The sequence below is a fragment of the Dipodomys spectabilis genome, unplaced genomic scaffold (assembly GCF_019054845.1).
Source record: "Dipodomys spectabilis isolate Male_0828 unplaced genomic scaffold, ASM1905484v1 ptg000560l, whole genome shotgun sequence".
NCBI classification, from domain to species: Eukaryota; Metazoa; Chordata; class Mammalia; order Rodentia; family Heteromyidae; genus Dipodomys; species Dipodomys spectabilis.
In genome coordinates, this window is record NW_024871237.1 from 186,907 (window position 1) to 207,870 (window position 20,964).

General features: G+C 40.3%; 1 pseudogene; it reads right to left on the reverse strand.

Moving 5' to 3' along the window:
- Positions 1-14,614: 14,614 nt before the first annotated feature.
- On the reverse strand, positions 14,615-15,980 carry LOC122100087 (annotated as a pseudogene).
- Positions 15,981-20,964: the final 4,984 nt, after the last annotated feature.

Genomic DNA, 20,964 nt, shown 5'->3' on the forward strand with positions numbered 1-20,964 from the left:
GGGCAGCCCTGAGCTCCTGGATTACTGAAAGGTGTTTCTGTGCACATAATAGCAAGGTCTCCACCTCTCCCTCCCTGCCTGTAACTCATTGCACAGCTGCAGGAAGCTGTGGCTCTAGTCCCCTTATCTAAGGTCCTTGGTCCTTGTTCCATAAAGTATTTTCCTTACCACTATTAAATAAATGAGATGTCCTTCCTGTAATTCTAGGTTTCTGTGTTTAGAATGGAGGTGATTTTGTTTTTAATGCTTTGCTAAAGAGGGAAGAATAAAACTGAGCTCTCGCTCCAAGAGTGTTTATTTATGTTATTATAAGAGCAAACTAACTTTTCAGCACTTAAGATAAAAAAATCAGTTTGCAAAGGCTAAACAACTTTCCTGTCGCTATCCCAAGAGTGGGGGTAAAATAAAAATATTATTCATTTACCCTAAGACAATCACATGAGAGTTGTAAGAGTCTTCCCCCCACCCTTCAGAAAAGAGGGTAAAACCTGGGCCATAACCAGTGCCTGAGTCTGCCATGAGCTCACCCAGGGGCCTTTAGCCTATGTCTGTGGTGTGTGTGTGTGTGTGTGTGTGTGTGTACATCTGTATATATGTCTGTGTGACTCAGTGTATGTATATGTCTGTCTTTGTATATCTATGTGTATCTGTGTGTGTCTGTTTGTCTGAGTCTGTGTGTCTATGTGGATCTATGTGTCTGTGTTTGTCTGAGTCTGTGTGTCTATGTGGGTCTATGTGTCTCTGTGTGTTTGTCTGTGTGTCTTTGTGTGTGTGTGAGTGTCACAGTGTGTGTCTGTGCACACATTTGTCTTCTTTCTTGAGCCTGACACTTGCCCCTGTTCTCAGTAGCATAGAGGACAGAGCACAGCCATGGTTCTTCCTGATTTTGGAAACACTCTGCAAGCCTCACACGTCTAGACAGTGACATTACACATATCCACCCAGTTCACACATGTTCCCTGAGCCATTCCTCAGTGCTACCCACTGGGGCACTGGAACCTGGGAAATGACTGACCAACAAGGTTCCTGTCCTCAGAGAGCTTGTATCCTGGTGAAGATATTTGTTATAAAAAAATAGCAAATATAAACTAAACAGAAACTAGACCATCTATGCTAGGCAGAGAGCCACAGAAAATGGGAGAGGGGGTCCACTTGAGAAACAATTAGTAACCAACCCTCTCCTCTTAGAGAAGAAGCTGACTGGCTGAGATAAGGCCCGGAATACATGCATTTGGATGTAATAGGCTGTGTAGTGGAGAGTCACTTAGGGCCTTTTAGAAGAAGAAATAGGCCTAACCCAATCCAGCCCGATTATTTATGACACTTAAATGTGCAATTGGAGGAGCCATACTTGACAAGTAGGAGGACCCACATGTCTGTTCTAATGTATTCCATTAGAATCTTCTTTAAACCATATCTTTTGGCTAAGACTAAAGCAAAGCAATTCTTGGGCTCACCTGAAAGCAGGGTCTCCATGCTTCCCAGACTCCAGCTACTGTGAGAGTTAGGCGGGCCAAGGTGGACAGCTGTGATGGGGAAAAGGTAACCTCGCCAGAATGGACGTTTCCAGAACCAGGATCTGTGCTGCAGACACAGCCTTATGCACACAGTAGATAGACAACCACTGAGCTGGGAAAATGTGTTTGCTTCCATCCCCATGGAGGAGTAGGGTGAGAAGCAGCTTGCATTCATACGAAATGGACTGGAGCACGTGTGCACGTGTGTGCACACACCTTTATCACAAGCCATACTTCTCCTTCACAATATAGCCGGAAAGAAGATGAAGGGATCAGACATGCCAGAAAGCATCCTATCAGCTTCTGGTGTTCATGATTTCTCACCAGCCTGCCCGGAAGGAACAGTGGCAAATAAATTGAGCGACTAATAGAGCCGTAGAAAGGCCTGTTGAAGGAGTAGCTGAGACACCAGCTTACAGCTGATACCCTCCTCCCCTAGGCTGCTTCCTTCCTTGGCATGGTGTATGTTTTAATTCAGTGACTATTTTGTGATCCTGCACCTGGTAGGGGGCGTGCACAGGTCTGGGAGCTACATGAGCCCCCAGTGATTGCTCCTCCCCAGCGTCTGCCTTACCTGCTTGGACATCCTCATCCCAAAGTAGTATCAACCAGGGGACAGAGACAGGTCCCTCTGTGCTTTAACAATGGCTGTGGCTGGGGCACTTTGGGTCCTTTTAACACAAATAGCAGCAGCCAAGGAAAAAAAAACAGAAGTGGCACTGTGGCTTAAGTGGTAGAGCGCTAGCCTTGAGCTGAGGAGCTGAGGGACAGCACCCAGGCCCAGAGTTCAGGCCGCCCCCCACAAAAAGATGCATTGTACTTATAAATTTATCAATTTGTTGAACTGAAATCCCTTTGTACAACTAAAGACAATTTTTTAAGTTTCAAAAAAATAATAATTTGTGGTATTTTATAATACCACTAACATGAAATGGCCAGAAATGGTAACTCAACCGTGTAGATTAATGGTTGTTTAGAACTGAAGAGAATGGAATGATCATGAATACAAGAAACTGCTAAAATCTAATGAAATATGTATTAAAATCAACTTAGTGGTATACATTTTGTGTATATTATCACAGTGAAACATAACTGTTGAAAAAATTATGTGAGAGCTAGGATAATGGTACAGGATTATAATCCTAGTTACTGGAGGAGCAGGTAGGACTGTAGTCCAAGGCTAGCCTGAGGCAAAAATACAACTCCCTTTCCAAAAACCACCAGAATTTAAAAGGGCTGAAGGATAATTGATTAGTAAGCATGAGACTGAGTTCAAACCTCAGTACCACATATACACATTAATAACTGGAAGCTGGTTGCTAAGAAGCATTAAATCAGACATTGTCATTGTAGCCACTTCTAGGAATATAATTATAATTAGAAGAGGAATACCAAGCTTTGTTTCTCTTCATCCCAAATAAGCAAGCCTAAGCTACAGAAATTATTTTAAGTTCAAAACCAGTCAAATTATATAGTACTTAGAAGGCTATTAAATGATAGGTATATACTAATATAATCATTGGAAACCCATTAGATAGCTCCCAGAAAATCTTATGCATATAAAAGTAACATCTCAATTTTCAGCAAATTTTTGATAAATTAAAATTGTCTCACCAAATCAATTTGTGCCCATATCCATTAGGAACAGTAGAACAAATAAGAGTGGCTCTACTACCCATAAGCCTCTAGTACACTCAAGGAACTGTCCAGATTTCATCTTCTCGTACAATATAGCCTAAGGCCTAAAGCATAACATAAGATAATCCTTATGGAAATCACTTCGTTGGGCCAGGCACTGGTGGCTCACGCCTGTAATCCTAGCTACTCAGGACGCTGAGATCTGAGGATCGAGGTTCAAAGCCAGCCCAGGCAGGAAACTTTGTGAGACTCTTATCTCCAATAAACCACTAGAAAACCAGAAGTGGCACTGTGGCTTAAGCGGTAGAGTGCTAGCCTTGAGCTGAAGAGCGCAGGGGCAGCGTTTAGGCCCAGAGTTCAAGCCCCATGACTGACAAAAAAAAAATAAAGAAAGAAGAAATCACTTAGTTGGGCCAGAGGCATGACTCAATGGTAGAGCACCTGCCTACCAAGTACATGACACTGAATTCAAATCCCAGAATAGGGGGAGAAACAGTCCATGTAATTTTACTGAACAGAAATATTGAATGTCCTGTAAAAACTTCCCATACAAACTTTCCCCCATTCTTTTGCTTCTTTCCCTGATTAAGAAAATTAAACTTACAATCAAAATTAAACCTACAGTGCCTTTACTATCTAAAAGTAAAAGATACATAGTGCTTCCTCAACACAAAGAGGTAGCTTGAAAATTTATTCTAAAGTTCAAACATAATTTTAAAGTTTTGTATTTCTTTCCTATTCCTCTTTAAATTAATCTCTACTTTTTCATTTTATGCACAATCCTGAAACTTCTAATTTGCATCTGAAAGCTAACAGGACTTATGTCTCATGAGTTCCAAAAAAGAAAATGGGTAGTTTGTTTGTAGGTAGTTTTACAGCTCCATCAGGAACTTCATCTACCTAAAAGAAACATTAAAAAAAATTACCATCATTCAGTCATATACACTTCAACACATCAAAATAAGTTGATAACATATTCAAGAGAGCTGAAGATATAAAATCAGACATATTACAGGTTCCAAATCATATTCCCAACTATTAAACCTAAGAAGTTCCATAAAACAAAGGTGTCTTTTTCAAACTCACTTTGTTGCAAAACCAAAGCTAATTCAGTCATTTCTTTTACGCAGTCATGTTTCTATGATTTCTCTGCAGAAAGTTATGTGCCATGCTAGCAGTAGCAAAACACATGGAATATGTACCACCATTAACTTCCTCAAATCCCCAAATTCTCAATTCTTAAACTTATCTTACTCCAAGTATTTCACATAAAGAATGTCAAAATCTACATGAGGAAATGCTCAACCTCTCTAGCCATAGAAGAAATGCAAATCAAAACAACATTGAAAGACCACCTCACCCCATTTAGAATGGCTATAATCAAGACCTCTAATAACAACAGATGCTGGAGGGGATGTGGACAGAAGAGAACCCTACTGCATAGTTGGTGAGAGTGTAAACTTGACCCAGCAATCCCACTTTTGGGCATTTACTCAAATGATCACAAACAAGACCATACAAAAGCTACCAGCCCAACTATGATTATTGCAGCATTATTTACCATAGCTAAGATAAGGACCCAACCCAGATGCCCCTCAGTAGATGAATAGATCAAGAAAATGTGTTATATATAAAATGGAATTCTATGTCTCTATCAGAAAGAATGACACTGCCCCATTTGTTAGGAAATGGAAAGACTTGGAAAAAAATTGTATTAGGGGTTGGGAAGGTGGCTCAGGGGTAGAGCGCTTGCCTTGTATGCATGAGGCCCTGGGTTTGATTCCTCAGCACCACATAAGAAAAAAGCTGGAAGTGGTGCTGTGGCTCAAGTGGAAGAGCGATAGCCTTAAGCTGAAGAGCCGAGGGACAGCGCCCAGTCCCATCCATAGTTCAGGCCCCACGACTGGACCCAAAAAAACAAACAAACAAACTTATATTAAGTGAAGTAAGCCAGGTGCAAAGAAACATAGGTCCCATTGGTTTCCCTTATTTGCTATAACTAGTATATATCTGAGACTAGCAGAAAAGGTCAAATAGGATGATATTAAGTGAAATGAACCCCAAGATAAGGAATCAAGTGTTTTTTTTCTTTCTTGCTATTGTTTGTAACGTATTTATTAGGTACCACATGATTTTTTTTGTTTTTTTGTATGCCCCTACCCCACGGCCTAACCTGTTTTCACTGTATTTGATGTTGGTATAATTTGGGAAGCAGAAGGGAAAAAATAAATTGTTCAAACAGGGATACAGGCTGACCCATTGCAACAATGACATGTACAAGATGCTATGTCAAGAAACAAACTTTAAGGGCTAGGAAGGTGGCTCAGTGGTAGAGCACTTGCCTTGCATGCATGAGGCCTGGGTTCGATTCCTCAGCACCACATAAGCAAAAAGAAAAAAGCCAGAAGTGGCACTGTGGCTCAAGTGGTAGAGCGCTAGCCTTGAGCTGAAGAGCTGAAGGACAGTGCCCAGGCCCAGAGTTCCGGCCCCATGACCGGACCCAAAAAAAAAAGAAAAACGAACTTTACAATTTGGAGGGGGGGTGTAGTGGTATAGTTGGGAGGGAAGGGATGGTGGGGGAAAACAAAGGAGGAGGCAACAATGCTTGATAAGAAATGTACTTATTACCTTTGCTCATGTGATTGTAAGCCCTCTGTACAATATCTTCACAATAAAAAACTTATTAAAAAAAAGAATGTCAATCTACTTCACAATTCTAAATGACATTCTAGAAAGCATAAACAGAGTAATGTAAAAGCTGACATTAACAAAAGTTTAAAGCAACACTTCCCACTCTGAAATGTATAATGAAAACATCCTTCAATTGTATGGCTGAATCACATGGGGTTACCTGTTCCTTTATTACTTTTCAATCTTTCAAGCCACCAAAAACTAGTATGTTCCAAGAGTTAAATAACATTTCTTTTTGAAATTTCAAAAACATGGGGTTGGAGTTGTGGTGCAGGTGGTAGAGCACCAAGCCAATGAACAAAAGTATCAGATTACTAGGGTCTGAGTCCCAATCTCAGAGAGGAGGAGTACAAATACAAAACATTTTAATTAGAAAACAAGTTGACTGCAAATACAAGAGCTGACCCTAGTATCTATCTGTGTAAGCATTACAGAATAGAAAATCTGGACTCATAATCTATAATAATGAGGGTTTCAGACAATAACAGAATAAATCATACAATAGTTCTAAGAACCTTAATTTCTCTACTTGTCCCCTCCATCCTTATACTATTATGTTGGTTCATATGCTTCTTTCTGCTAGTAAACAGCTTTAAGAGTTTGTTCAAACGCTTACTACATGTTAGGCAAATATTTTAAGTTATTTTCAAAAGTACTGCTAATAGGAAGAGATGACAAAGTTCCAAAACAGAAATGTACTCATTTAATTATAACAAAATCTTATTTTTAAACTACCACTAGTGCCGGTGCCAGTGGCCTGTAATCCTAGCTACTCAGGAGGCTGAGGATCGAGGTTCAAAGCCAGCCCAGGCAGGAAAGTCGGTAAGACTCTTATCTCCAATAAAACCACTAGAAAACTGGAAGTGGCGCTATAGCTCAAGCGGCAGAGTTCTAGCCTTGAGCTCAAGAAAGAGCACAGGGACAAGAATCTTGCAATATGTTTCAAAGTCAAAGCATATACAAGAGAGTTAAACAGATTTTCCTAAAGGGAACTGCTAGCTTAAAATACCAAAGGATTATTATATTAAGGATTATTCTAGTAAGACTCTACTGAAAAGGTAGACTAGGGAAAAAAGGAAACAAACTGAAATTGATAAAGACCTGGAAGGAGAAGGGATCAAGGCACATTGGAAAAGTCCATCAAGCCACATACTGCAGATTTGGGCACACTACTGTACACATTGTTTTCATGAAAATATATAAATATAAAACAAAATCAAGGAACAAAGTGATCTTTGTTTTTTTGGGGGGAGGTCCGGTCGTGGGGCCTGAACTCTGGGCCTGGGCGCTAGGATTACAGGTGTGAGCCACTGGGGCCTGGCTGTTTCTCTTCTTACATGCTAATGGACATTTGTAAATTACTATGTCATATGTTTTTTTTCTTTCTCCTTCCCCACTTTTTTGCCCTTGTGGTGAAGATTGAACTCAGGACCTTGTGTATACTATGCTCTGTCATTGATCCATACCTCCAAACCTCATTATTTGTTTGTTTTTGTTGGTTGTGGGGCCTGAACTGGCACTGTCCCTCAGCTCTTCTGCTCAAGGCTAGTGCTCTACCACTTGAGCCACAGCCCCACTTCCAACTTTTTCTGCTTATGTGGTGCTGAGAAATCAAACCCAGGGCCTCATGCATGCAAAGCAAGCACTCTACCACTGAGCCACCTTCCCAGCCCCACTCGTTGGTTCTTTATTTGTGAAGAAAGAATGTAGTTACTGCCACATACATATTAATAGCAGCTAGTAGTAATTTCTGATGTGTCTTTCAGAAGTCCCTTTGTCTTTTCTTTCCTTGTTTGATTTTGACCCTACGGATTGAACTTAGGGTTAAGCACTGTCCCTGAGACATTTTACTCAAGGCTAGTAGTCTACAACTTGAGCCACAACCCCACTACTGGCTTTTTTGGTAGTTAATTGGAAGTAAGAAACTTTGGGCTTTCTTGCCTAGACTGGCTTCAAACCATGATCTATAGATCTCAGCTTCCTGAGTAGCTAGGATTATAGGCATGAACTACTTTCACACAGCCTTTTGTCTTTTCTTTATTTGATAGATATATAGACCATAGTCTGATATAGTAAGCAGTTTAACTGGATTTTGTGAGGTACTCTTATAAAATTGAACCTATATACCTTCTGTAGCATTTAATTCCTTGACTCAGTAGTTCTGTAACATTTGGTTTGTATCTTTCACAGTGCTTACCACATAAGTATTTAATATGAATCATTGATTAAATCATATGATTTTAGAATTAGAAAAAGGACCTTTTAAATCATCTAGTTTTCTCTGACCTATTTCTATCATAATTGTTAATGGAGGATCATATATTAGTAGTTTGTTATGATTTTTGCAGAGTTACCACTTTTTTTTTTCTGGGTCCAGTCGTGGGGCCTGAACTCGTGGCCTGGGCGTTGTCCCTCAGCTCTTCAGCTCAAGGCTAGTATTCTACCACTTGAGCCATAGTGCCACTTCCAGCTTTTTTCTTTTTGCTTATGTGGTGCTGAGGAATCGAACCCAGGGCCTCATGCATGCAAGGCAAGCACTCTACCACTGAGCCACCTTCCCAGCCCTAAGAGTTGCCACTTTTATTACTATATGTTTTGCCAAGAGTTGCCACTTTTATTACTATATGTTTTGCCACTGATGTCATAATCAACAAAAAATAATATAGACAATGTTTAATAAATTGTACTTTTAGCCAGGTGTTGTCTGTAATCCTAGCTACTCAGGAGGCTGAGATCTGAGGGCTGTGGTTCAAATCCAGCCCAGGCAGGAAAGTCTGTGAGACTCTTACCTCCAATGAACCACCAGGAAACCAGGAAGTGGCGCTATGGCTCAAATGGTAGAGCACTAGCCTTCAGCTGAAGTGCTGAGGTACAACACCCAGGCCCAGAGTTCAAGCCCAATGACCGCCCCCCCACCTACACAAACAAAATTGTACTTTGATGCAGTTTTCTTTGTGATTATGTTTATAGAAGTAGAGAAAATAAGTTTGTTGTTTTTTTTTGTTGTTGGTTGTGGAGCTTGAACTCTGTGCTTGGGCGCTGTCCTTGCGCTCTTCAGCTCAAGGTGAGTACTCTATTGCTTGAGCCACAGCACCACTTCTGGCTTTCTAGTGGTTTATTGGAGATAAGAGTCTCATGGACTTTCCTGCCTGGGCTGGCTTTGAACAGTGATCCTCAGATCTCAGCCTCCTGAGTAGCTAGGATTACAGGCGTGAGCCACCGGCGCCCGGCTGAGAAAATAATTTTTAATTACTTATGTTTCATGTTCTTTAAGTGCTTACTTATCATTAAAAGGCATGGTTTTTCTTTATTTGTATAACAATTCATATGAGAGTTTAAATGTTTTTCACTAAGCTTGATCGTTTACTTGTATTCTGCTACTTGAGCCTTACCTCTAGCCAAGCTTTTTGCTACTTATTTTGGAAAGGGAAGTCTCATGGACTTTGCTGGGCTCGCTTTGAGCCTTTGTCTTCTGCATAAAGTAGCTCTGGGTTGCTAGGATTACAGGCATGAACTTCAAGAGTTTTTTTTTTCTCCCTCTAAAGCCAGAAACTACTGAATATCATTTGATACAATAATATTTCTAGTGTTTCAGAAAATACAAATTTGTGAATTCTTACAAATGTATGGAATCAAGTTTTTCTAAGAATTTTAAATGTTTAAGTACAGGATCTCACTATCTTAGAAACATGTTTTAATGTTATTTGTTAAGCTCACAAATTTGTTTTTAGTTGTCAAGCTATGAGAGCCAGATTGCCAAGCTGCGATCTGAGGTTGAAAAAGGAGAAGCATTACAACAAAGTCTGGAATATGATCTGGCTGTTGCTAGAAAGGAAGCTGGCCTTGGAAGACAAGCTGCTGAAGAGCAATTAGCTGAAGCCCACAGGATCCAAGAAAAACTTCGTGGTAAGAATATTGTTATTTCGGGGCTGGGAAGGTGGCTCAGTGGTAGAGCGCTTGTCTTGCATGCATGAGGCCCTGAGTTTGATTCCTTAGCACCACATAACCAGAAAAAAAAAAGTGGCACTATGGCTCAAGTGGTAGAGTGCTAGCCTTGAGCTGAAGAGCTAAGGGACAGCGCTCAGGCCCAGAGTTCAGGCCCATGACCGGACCCCCCCCCCCCAAAAAAAAAAAAGAATATTATTTGTTTTAATGTTTGGGGCTGTAACATTATTAACATTATTCTAGAGCATTGCTTGATGTGTATATTTGTGTAGGATCAAAGGAAGGGTTTGGTTCATTGACTGGCCTTTGACTGATAGACTTTGCTGAGTGTGTATAAAATCTGGCAATTCTGTGAATACTTACTTACTTTAGATTCTTTAAAAAAATTTTTTATGATGTTGAGGATCCAATCCAGGGCCTTTTGTGTGCTACTTAAGTATTCATCCTCCTTCAAAATGTATTTCAAGGACTGGGAAGGTGGCTTGGTGGTGGAGCACTTGCCTTGCATGCATAAGGCCCTGGGTTTGATTCCTCAGCACCACATAAGCAAAAAAGAAAAAAGCCACAAGTGGTACTGTGGCTCAAGTGGTAGAGCACTAGCCTTGAGCTGAAGATCTGAGGGACAGCGTCCAGGCCCAGAGTTCAGGCCCCACGACCTGACCAAAAAAACACAAACAAACAAAAAGATGTATTTCAAAATTACTTTTGCTTCCTACTACTACCATTGTTAAAGAAGGTCTTCCAAGAGTGCAAAGATACCCTGGATTCTAAGGCATATTGAAAAAGACTGGAGCAGATAAATTAGATCAGTCAAAGCATTGCAAAAGTACTTAGAAGGTACAAGAGACATACAAATCTTCTCAGACACAGTCAAAAGATTAAACCCACAGATGTAGGGATAGATGAGGAAGAAGAAACAAAAACTAAAGGCTTTGAAAACCTATTCAACAAAATAAGAGCAGAAAATGTTTGAGAAATAGAGTATCATCCTTGTGCTGGAGGCCTACCATACTCCAAACAGGCAAGATTAGAAAAGAAATGCTCCTAGATACAGTATAGTAAGCTACCTAAATATACAGAATATCGAAAGTGTCAAAAGAGAGGAAACAAGTAACTTACTATCACAAGCTCATTGTAAAAACAGCAGATTTCTCAACACAGATAACTAAATGCTAGGAGGACTTGGAAAGACATTATTCCAGACCCAAAAGACAACTGTCAACCCAGATTATTTTACATAGTTATTTTACATAGTTATTTTATATAGTTATTTTACATTGTTTTATATAGTTATTTTACATAGTTATTATTTTACATTATTTTACATAGCTATCCATAAAAATTGGTTGAGAAATAACAACATTCCACAATAAACAAAAACTACTGGAATTTATGGCTTCTAAACTAGCACCAAAAAAGGTAGTTAGGGAAAAATTACCCGCAGAAGAAGCAAACATCACAAAAAAACAAAATGCCAGGAAACATGGCATACTTCTCTCAATATTGACATTGAATGTTAAAGATCTTAGTTCTTTAGTCAAAAGACATACACTAGTCAGGTTCTGGTGGCTCACATCTGTAATCCTAGTTACTTAGGAGGCTGAGATCTGAGGATCGTGGTTCAAAGCAAGCCTGGGCAAGAAAGTCTGTGAGACTCTTACCACCAATTAACCACTAGAAACCTGGAAGTGGAGTGGTAGCTCAAAGTAGTAGAGCACTAGCCTTGAGCAAAAAGAGCTCAGAGAAAATGCCCAGGATGCGAGTTCAACCCCCATGTCTGAAAAATCGAACAAACAAAACCCTCAAAAAACATAATGGATACTTAGATCAAAAAACAATATCTAAAACAAGATCTAACTCTTTGTTGCTTATAAGAAACACATGGCTTGGGGTAAAAGAATGGGAAAAAATACCTTCCAAGCAAATGGACTTCAAAAGTGTTTAGCATTAGCCATATTTATATCTGATACTCTAGATTGCAAGCTAAAAATTAGTCTGAAGAAACAAAGTCGCTTCATATTTGTCAGGAGCCCTAAAGGGAGTCTCTCTGCATGTTAAGCTTGACTATCTCGCTGGAACATCTCCAGGCTGTTTACAGAATCCAGTCCTTTCATCCTGCCCTAAACAAACACCAGGTAGCTGCTAAGGACCACCTTTTCACACTGCCCTAAGCAAACATCCTACAGCTGCTACGGCCAAAGAAAAGGCTTCCTTATTCTAAGCATATAAATACCCCTGTGTGAAAAATAAAAATTGGCAGCTTGATCAGAATCCTTGTCTTGCTGTCATTCTTCGTGTCTCTTGTCCCTTCATTCCTTCTAGCTTAGGTTCACTGCCCTCCTTGAAGTCCTGCGGGTCGGACAATATTAATGAAGGTAATCATCCATGAAAAAAAATTATGATTGTTAATATATATGCACCAAATAGCTCACACTCAGATTTATTAAATACTTCTGAACTTACAAACTTTTATAGATAATAACAATAATAATGAGCGACTTCAGTATTTCACATAGGTTATCCACATAAAAACATCAGTAAAGAAATCCTAGAATGGCAGGATTAAATGGCAGTGTAGACCAAATGAAATGATCAGACATCTACAGATGTTACAACACAATACACATTCTTCTTGGCAGCTCATAAGACTTTCTAGAATATATAGCAAGTCTGAGAAAATATAAGAAAATTGAAATATTCTATCAGACCAAAATGGAATTAAACGATATCTCAACAGAAAAAAGATACTATAGACAGTATTCAAACATAGACACCAAACATAATACCAAACCTCAAATTATCTTGAAGAAACAGGGTAAGCCGGGCGCTGGTGGCTCACACCTGTAATCCTAGCTACTCAGAAGGCTGAGATCTGAGGATCACGGTTCAAAGCCAGCCTGGGCAGGAAAGTCCGTGAGACTCTTATCGCCAATAAAACCACTTGAAAACTGGAAGTGGTGCTGTGGCTCAAGCCATAGAGTGCTTGTCTTGAGCTGAAGAGCGAAGGGACAGCTCCAAGGCCTCCCATGACTGACCAAAAAAAAAAAAAAAAAAAGAACCATGGTAACAAAAACATGGTATTGGAACTGTATGTATGTATACTTTACAGGAAATCATGTCATTTACAGGAAAGTGAATGCAATTGGAGGACATTTGTTCAGAAAACAAAATGTCACATTTTTAGTTATATGAAAACTATATATATTGGCAAGAACAAAATATCCTAAATTTCTAAAATTCTATATTTTCATACTGTTAGACCAAAAAGGCTACAGGTTCTTATCTTTTAAAAATATGCACCCATAAGTGCTTTGCTTTTTGTTTGCTTTGTTTTTTTGTTGTGCTGGGAATAAAACTCAGTTGAGCATGCTTGGCAAGCACTATCTATCTATCTATCTATCTATCTATCTATCTATTTATCTATCTATCTATCTATCTATCTATCTATCTATCTGCCTGTCTGTCTAGCTGTCTGTCTGTTGTGGGGCTTGAACTCTGGGTCTGGGTGCTGTCCCTGAACTCTTCAGCTCAAGGCTAGCACTGTATCATTTGAGCCATTGTATCACTTCTGGTTTTCTCGTGGTTTTATTGGAGATAAGAGTTTCATGGCCTTTCTTGTCTGGGCTTGCTTTGATTGGTGATCCTTGGATCTCAGCCTCCTGAGTAGCTGAGTAGCTACCAGCGCCTGGCTAGGCAAGCACTATTTATAGCACTAAATACAATACAAGCCCTCTTTTCTTTTTAATTCTGATCAGAGATCTCAAACTGCTTTTCATAAATAAATAAATAAATCACAAACTGCTTTTCATAAATAAATAGCATAAACATTAATATACTGCTGAACCAAATTACAAAAGAGACTCAGAGACAAAGATATAGTAGAGGGTGCATAATTTTTTTTTTAAGGATTTGACAATGAAGTGTCTTTTTATTCTCTTCCTCTGAAAACTTGCATGGAGAAATTAAACCAAGGAAAAGTAATAAAACTTATAGGCCTCAGGGGTCTCAAAGGAAAAACAGAATAAAATCAGGTATCCACTAATATGCTCAGATATTGCACACTTAGTGGTCCTGAATCAAAATTTAAGAATGGTCTCTAAAGGGATGGGGAAAACATCCAGTACCCTTTACAAATTTAAATAGAGGGCAGCAGACATGCTTTACACTCCAAAACTATGGTAGCAGTCATTCTAAATGTGATCAAGGTAAATGTAGAATGGACATGTTCTAAACACAGCTACGATTCAGCAAATCTTAAAACACACTAAAACCATGATTACATTGAAGGAAAATGCACAAATAGGGATTTTGAGGGTTTTTTTTTTCATTTGAAAGTAATCTTAATGCTATTAAATTCAGAAATATACTAATTTAAATACCCAAACCTATGTATCTAAAACACACAATGCATACATACAAGTATCTATTCTCTCCACATGTTAGCGCCCATTCATATCATGGTTTAGAAATGAGGAGAATAGATTCCCCTTAAACTGCAAGTCAATAGGTGTTTCTTTACAGTTAACTTTAGCAAAATTCATACAAAATAGTTATTAACAATGATCTTTACTTGTTAACTCACCAGGAAACACCTTCAAAACTGCATTTTGTTAAAGTTTCTGTACTAAAATGTAGAAAAACTGAACTACACAAATATTGAAAAGTTAAAAATTCCTAAATTTTTTATTCCTGGTACCACTACCACAATTCACAGGGCAATATAGCTGATGTAATGAAAAGAAAAAGAAAAAGACAAAGCTGCAACAGATAAAAGACCTCAGCAATGTACATCTAATTGACACTACGTTGCATTAATCAATAGCTGCACTTTTTGCAAACTGTGGCTGTGACAGTCCTGAACAAGAAGGGTTTCCTGTTTAAGCTGCAGTAACTTTTCTGACTATGGATCATCGTTCCTTCTGTGGCAGATTTTTACAGTTCCTCTAAGGCATTTGGGACGACTGTCTCAAAGTAAACTGCAGCTTTCCTGACAACTCCTCGCTCTCTCTCCTGCTAAGAACTGTAGCCCTTTTTCTGTTGTTTTTAAAACCTTCTACTACCATATCCACCACTTCCACCACCAGATCCATAACCACCACCATATGGACTGCCAGAGCTTCTTCCACCAAAACTGCCCCCTTTCATGGGTCCATAATTTGATTGCTGTTGTCCACTGTAATTTCCAAAATCATTATAGTTACTGCCACCAAAATTTCCTCCTTCATTGTAACCATCATATCCTCCTCCACCACCCCCCTATCCTCCACCTTGGTTTCCATAACCTATTCAACCACCACCACAGCCTCCTCTACTACTATAACCAGGGCGGCCACCATAGTTGCCACCATCACCTCCAAATCCATTCTATCCACCATCACCTCCTCCATAGCTACTTCTGCTGCCACCACCTCCACCACCATAGCCTCCTCTTCCACCAAAGTTTCCACCACGTCCAAAATTACCTCCACCACCTCCAAAGTTTCCTGCACGACCCATAATGTTGCCAGATCCACCTCCACGACCTCTCTGTGATCCAGCAGACTGCATCTCTTGTTTAGAAAGGGCCTTTTTCACTTCACAATTATGCCCATTAATAGTGTGGTATTTCTGAACAACAATTTTATCAACTGTATCATGATCATCAAAAGTTACAAAAGCAAATCCTCTCTTTTTCCCACTCTGCCGGTCTTCCATAACTTCTATGGTTTCAATCTTGCCATATTTTTCAAAATAGTCTCTCAAATTATATTCTTCTGTATCTTCTTTAAAACCACCAACAAAAATTTTCTTCACTGTTAGATGGGCTCCTGGCTTCACAGAATCCTCTCTAGAAAGCTCTCTCTTTGGTTCCACAACACGTCCATCAACCTTGTGGGGTCTAGTACACATGGCTGCATCCACCTCTTCAACACAAGAATAAGTCACAAAACCGAAGCCCCTGGAACATTTTGTCTGAGGATCTCTCATTACCACACAATCTGTGAGTGTGCCCCATTTCTCAAAATGTTCTCTTAAACTATCACCTGTAATTTTGAAGCTCAGACCACCAATAAACAGCTTCGGCAGCTGCTCTGGTTCCTTTGGATCATGGCCTTTCTCCCCCCCCCCCCCCCCCCCCCCCCCCCCCCGGTGACGGCGGCGATGGCCAGAGTCAGGCTGGGGGCCACCGGGCGGCAGTTTTACCTCCATTTTGAGACCAGACTCGCCTCTTCCAACTAGAGTTCAATATGGGACCGACAGGAAGAGGCCGAGGGTGCATAATTTTGAAATATATATTGAAAGGGTATAAATTTGATTGAAAGAGATGGTTTGCAGCTATGAAAATTGAACAAGGAAGCATGTTGAAATTGTTTTGGGAAGGTAGGAAAGGGAGAAGGGGAAAGGAAATTGATAGACGGGGTGAGATTGATTGGGGCATATTTTAAACATGTCTGGAAATATAGCAGGTGTGAGCTACTGGTGCCCTACTCCTTTTTATTTGTATATGAAATTACTCTCCCTTCAAGAATGCTGATACAGTTAATTCCCCTCATTAGAAAATAAAGTTCTAGCTTTCTTTGTTTGTATGAGCTTTCTTTATTTATTGTATGTGTGGTACCAGGGTTTGAGCCTAGGGCGTAAGGTTTGCAAAGTGGTGCTCTATGGCTTAAGCCACAACCCAGCACTGATGCATTTAACTTTAAAGACATTTTTGCATGTAGCTATTACAGCCTTGACACTGAAGACTTTACCTGCTCAAGGAGAGTTCTCCATTAGACCCCCCTTGTACCGGATCCACTTTATACATTAGTGTTCTGTACAAATACCAGTAGAGTGCCCCTGAATTGTCTTCCCCTAGAGGTTCTACATGGAGACTGTCTGCATCCAGACCCTTGGCAGAAAAGGAAGGAGGGTTGGGGAAAACAATGAACTAAATAAATGGAAGAAAACTTCAATACACGAACCTATCACCTGTTTCAAAATGCCAAGTACAGGATATTATTTTTCCATCTGGGCAGATAAAATACAGAATGGGATGGGGCTACCTTCTTCGAAGAACAAGATATAGAAATGCTTGAAATGTTCCCTACCCCAACAACGGCTCCCACCCCTCCAAAAACAGAGAATTCCAATGAATGGTTTGACTACCTGGCTTAGATTTACTTTATATGTACACAAAAGGTAGTGGGTAGGATAAGATGTTCTAAGGCTTTGTCCCGTGTAATCCACTGTGGCATCTCAGTCAGAACCCACAGCAACATTCTGCTCCAGCTGAGACTCCCAATTTACCCCAGGGCCTGACCTAGGCTGGAGTCCTGAATGAAGACTACTTCTAAATGACACGACCAAGAAAGGACTAGAAGTCATCACCAGGTCTAATCCTGTATGATCCCGACACCTGCTAGCCGGGCATCCGTGGCTCATGTCTGTCATCCCAGCTACTCAAGAGGCTGAGGTCTGAGGATCACGACTCAAAGCCTGCCCAGGCAGGAAAGGCCATGAGCCTCTTTATCGCCAATTAACCACCAAAAAGCCAGAAGTGGAACTGTGGCTCAAGTAGTAAAGCATTAACCTTGAGCAAAACAAAAACAAAACAAAAAGGGGTCAGGGACAATGTCCAGGCCCTAGTTCAAATTCCTACCACACCCCCCCAAAAAAGATTCAAGAGCTCTTACGTCTAACTAACCACTAAGAGATAGAAGCAGCACTGTGGCTCAAGTGGTAGAGCACTAGCCTTGAGCAAAAAAGCTTAGGGACACTGTCTAGGCTCTGATTTCAAAGCTCCATTCTCAACTACTGCGTTTTTACTGCACTAGAGAAAGGGCTTTCAGAGAAGCACCTTGAGTAGATCGAAGACATCATCTGCATCTAGCCAGTAATCACATAGGCGGGGCAGAATCTCCACACGGGTACGAAGAGGCAGGTCTTGGAAACTGGCTTCTCTCAGGGGGTTGGATTTCCCCTCCTCAAGCTCCCAGTGGTAGTTGATAATGTCTTCCAGGTAGCTGTGGAATGTCTGAGGCCTACCCATAAGGCCCAGACAAAAATACATGAATGTACACAAAGCTGTGGCTTGAGAGCTGACAAACTTATCAACGGCAACAAGGAGGATCTGATGGTCTTGGCTGCTTTATGTATTAGACCAACTACATGACGTTCCAAAGAAGATAAACGTGTCCTAAGAGCTCCCCATGGAGAACTCTTTTAAAACACAGGTAGCAGCACATGCAAGTCAACAGCAAACTACAAAGTGGAGAAAACTGTCTAATCTTTTGCTCATCCTATTTATTTATGCATGCATGCATGTGTGCATGCATACATGCGTACATGCCAGGCCTGGGGATTGAACTCAGGGCCTGGGCATGGTCCCTGAACTTCTTCTGCTCAAGGCTAGTGCTCTACCACTTGAGCCACAGTGGGATTTCTGGCCTTTTCTGTGTATGTGGTACTCAGGAATCGAAATGCATGCTAGGCAAGCACTCTACAAATGAGCCACATTCCCAGCCTCCAAATACTCTTAAAGATCCATTTTCTCCTTACTTTCCTATTCAAAATATTAGGAAAGACCACTGGCTGTAAGATCGTATTGTGTGAGTAAAGAGATGAAGACCTACTTGAAGTTACCTGTTTCTTATAGCAAAGAAACCAAGACAGAGGAGTAGAAATAGAATGAAAACAAGGATGAGTCAACTGCTTTCTAACACCCAAGGTTAGCCACTTGATATTAGTCAGCAAAGAGCTCTTCAGCCAGCTTCAGACAGAAGACACTTCCCTTCTATTGGCCAGCCCACAGACAGAGGCAGAGGCCTGGGGTACTGGCCGCTTTTAAGGGTCATCTGGCTGGAACTGGCAGAATTCATGACTAGGCAAATCAACTGATTTAACAGCTGCAATGTGTTTGGGATATCATAGAAAAAAGGCAGCTACTGACCTCTTAGAAGCACATGTCAGGGACATGAAAAGGTATCAAGTCTCCTTACTAGGTAGTAATTAAGGCAAAGAACCATACACAGTGCAGACTAAGTGAAAAGTAGAATCGCCTCCTTCCACACGCTTCAAGCATTTGTGAGGCTTAACTAATGCATGCACATGATTGATGAGGCCATATTTAGCAGGAGTTCTTGTAAATCAGCAAGTGAAGAGGTTGTATAAGATAATCTGAGGTAGAGCGCAGCAGTGCACCATCCCCAGTACTGGAGCCACAGTCACTGACTGACAGTGTCTATCCTTTATTTGTGTGGGTAGATGTGAATCCTGAGACTTGAACTCAGGACCTGGGGGTGCTGTCCTTGAGCTTTTTTGCTCAAAGCTAGGGCTCTACCACTTGATCCACAATTCCACTTCTGGGACTTTTACTTGTTAATTGGAGATATAGAGTTTCATAGGTTCCTACCTAGGCTAGCTTGATCTGTAGATCTCAGACTCCTGAGTTACAGGTACCCAGCTTGAAAGTGTTTCTTCTTTAAGATCACAGAACCTAGGCCAAAATAGCTAACAGATCTTTTGTTTTGGACAGGACTTTACAATGTAGCTAAGCCTGTGGATGAAATTTGAGGATCATGGTTCAAAGCCAGCCCAACAGACAACCTAACAAAACAAAAACAGCAAAAAAATCCTAAAAGGAGGTATGGCTCAAGGCATACAGCACCAGCTGTGAGCTAATCTTAGGACCAACTCAAAAAATACTGAAATTGGAATTTTGCAATAATAAATGGGGTGATTTGACAAAAATACCTAGAGAAGTTCTATAAACAACTAACAACAAGACATCACACAGGTGCTGCCCCGAGCTACATCACACGGCTGAGATGACCTGGGAAGACCATGGTTTGAGGCCAGCCAAGCAACAAACACAGAATTGGGCATTCCACGCCTGTCATCCCAATTCTGAGGAAGGCTAAGATCTGGAACAGTAGGGCTCCAAATCAAGACAGCCAAAGGAAAAAAATCCTGGGACTTCTTATCTCGGCAGAAAATGCTAGCCCTAAATGCAGTGAGAAGACAACTTATAAGAAGCTAAATCTGGAAAAATCACTAAAAGAAAGCATGTGAAAATGATCCTTTTGTAGTATCACTGATTTTGCACACAGAAAAAAAAATTAGAAATATATAGGAAAAAATATATTACATTGACCTGAACTAAATGAAACTTTTTTTGGAGGGAGGGAGGTCATGGGGCTTTAACTCAAGAGACCGGGCACTGTCCCTGGGGTCTTTCACTCAAGGCTAGCACTCTAAGCTAGCTCTCTATCACTTGGAGCCACAAAGCCTCTTTTGGTTTTCTGGTAGTTAACTGGAGAGATGAGTCTTAGGACTTTCCTGCCAGAGCTGGCTTTGAACCACAACCCTCAGATCTCAGCCTCCTGAGTAGCTTGGATTACAGGTGTGAGCCATCAGTGCCCAGCTAAATAAAAACTCTTGTTCTTTAAAAACATAAATGGAAAATACACATTAGGAGCAAATATTTACACTTTGACTTTGTATGTCTAACAAGGGACTTACATCCAGACTGCATAAAAAATCTAAACAGTTCCATCTACAAACTAGTAAATACCCCTAACTGAACATAAGTAATGAAAAGATGTGAGTAAACGTTTCACCAAGAAGAGATGTACAAATGAACAAGAACGATGTCCAACATTCCTGGTCATCGGGAAAATGCAAATTAAAATGACAGTGAGTTACTACCTTAAAGACAAGAGAATCGGTGAAATTAAAAGAGCAAATGTTGGTAAAGATATAGAGCACGCAACTAGACTTCTCCTATTTCACTAGTAGAAATATAAAATGTCACAACCACTTTGGAAAAAGAGTTTGGCAGTTTCTTGCCTTTAAATATACCATTACCATAAGATTCAGAAATTCTCAAAATAAATGAAAACACATTTACAGCAACATTTGCATGCAAATACTCACAGTAGCTTTATCATAACAACCTCAAAAGCAACACACATCCCTATCAACACATGGAAAGGATAAACAGCTTGCAATTTATTTTTCACTAGATACAATTTAATCCTTCACTTGGCCAAAATGAACAAATTGATACAAACAGCAATCCCAAAGAATTCTGCAGATATTGCACTGAATGAAAGAAGCTGGACTTGACAGTGTGTTGTCCCATTAGCACAAATTCTACAACACTACCACAAGGTATCTTAGTAAAACTGAGGCCGCTGACAGCCAGACCAGT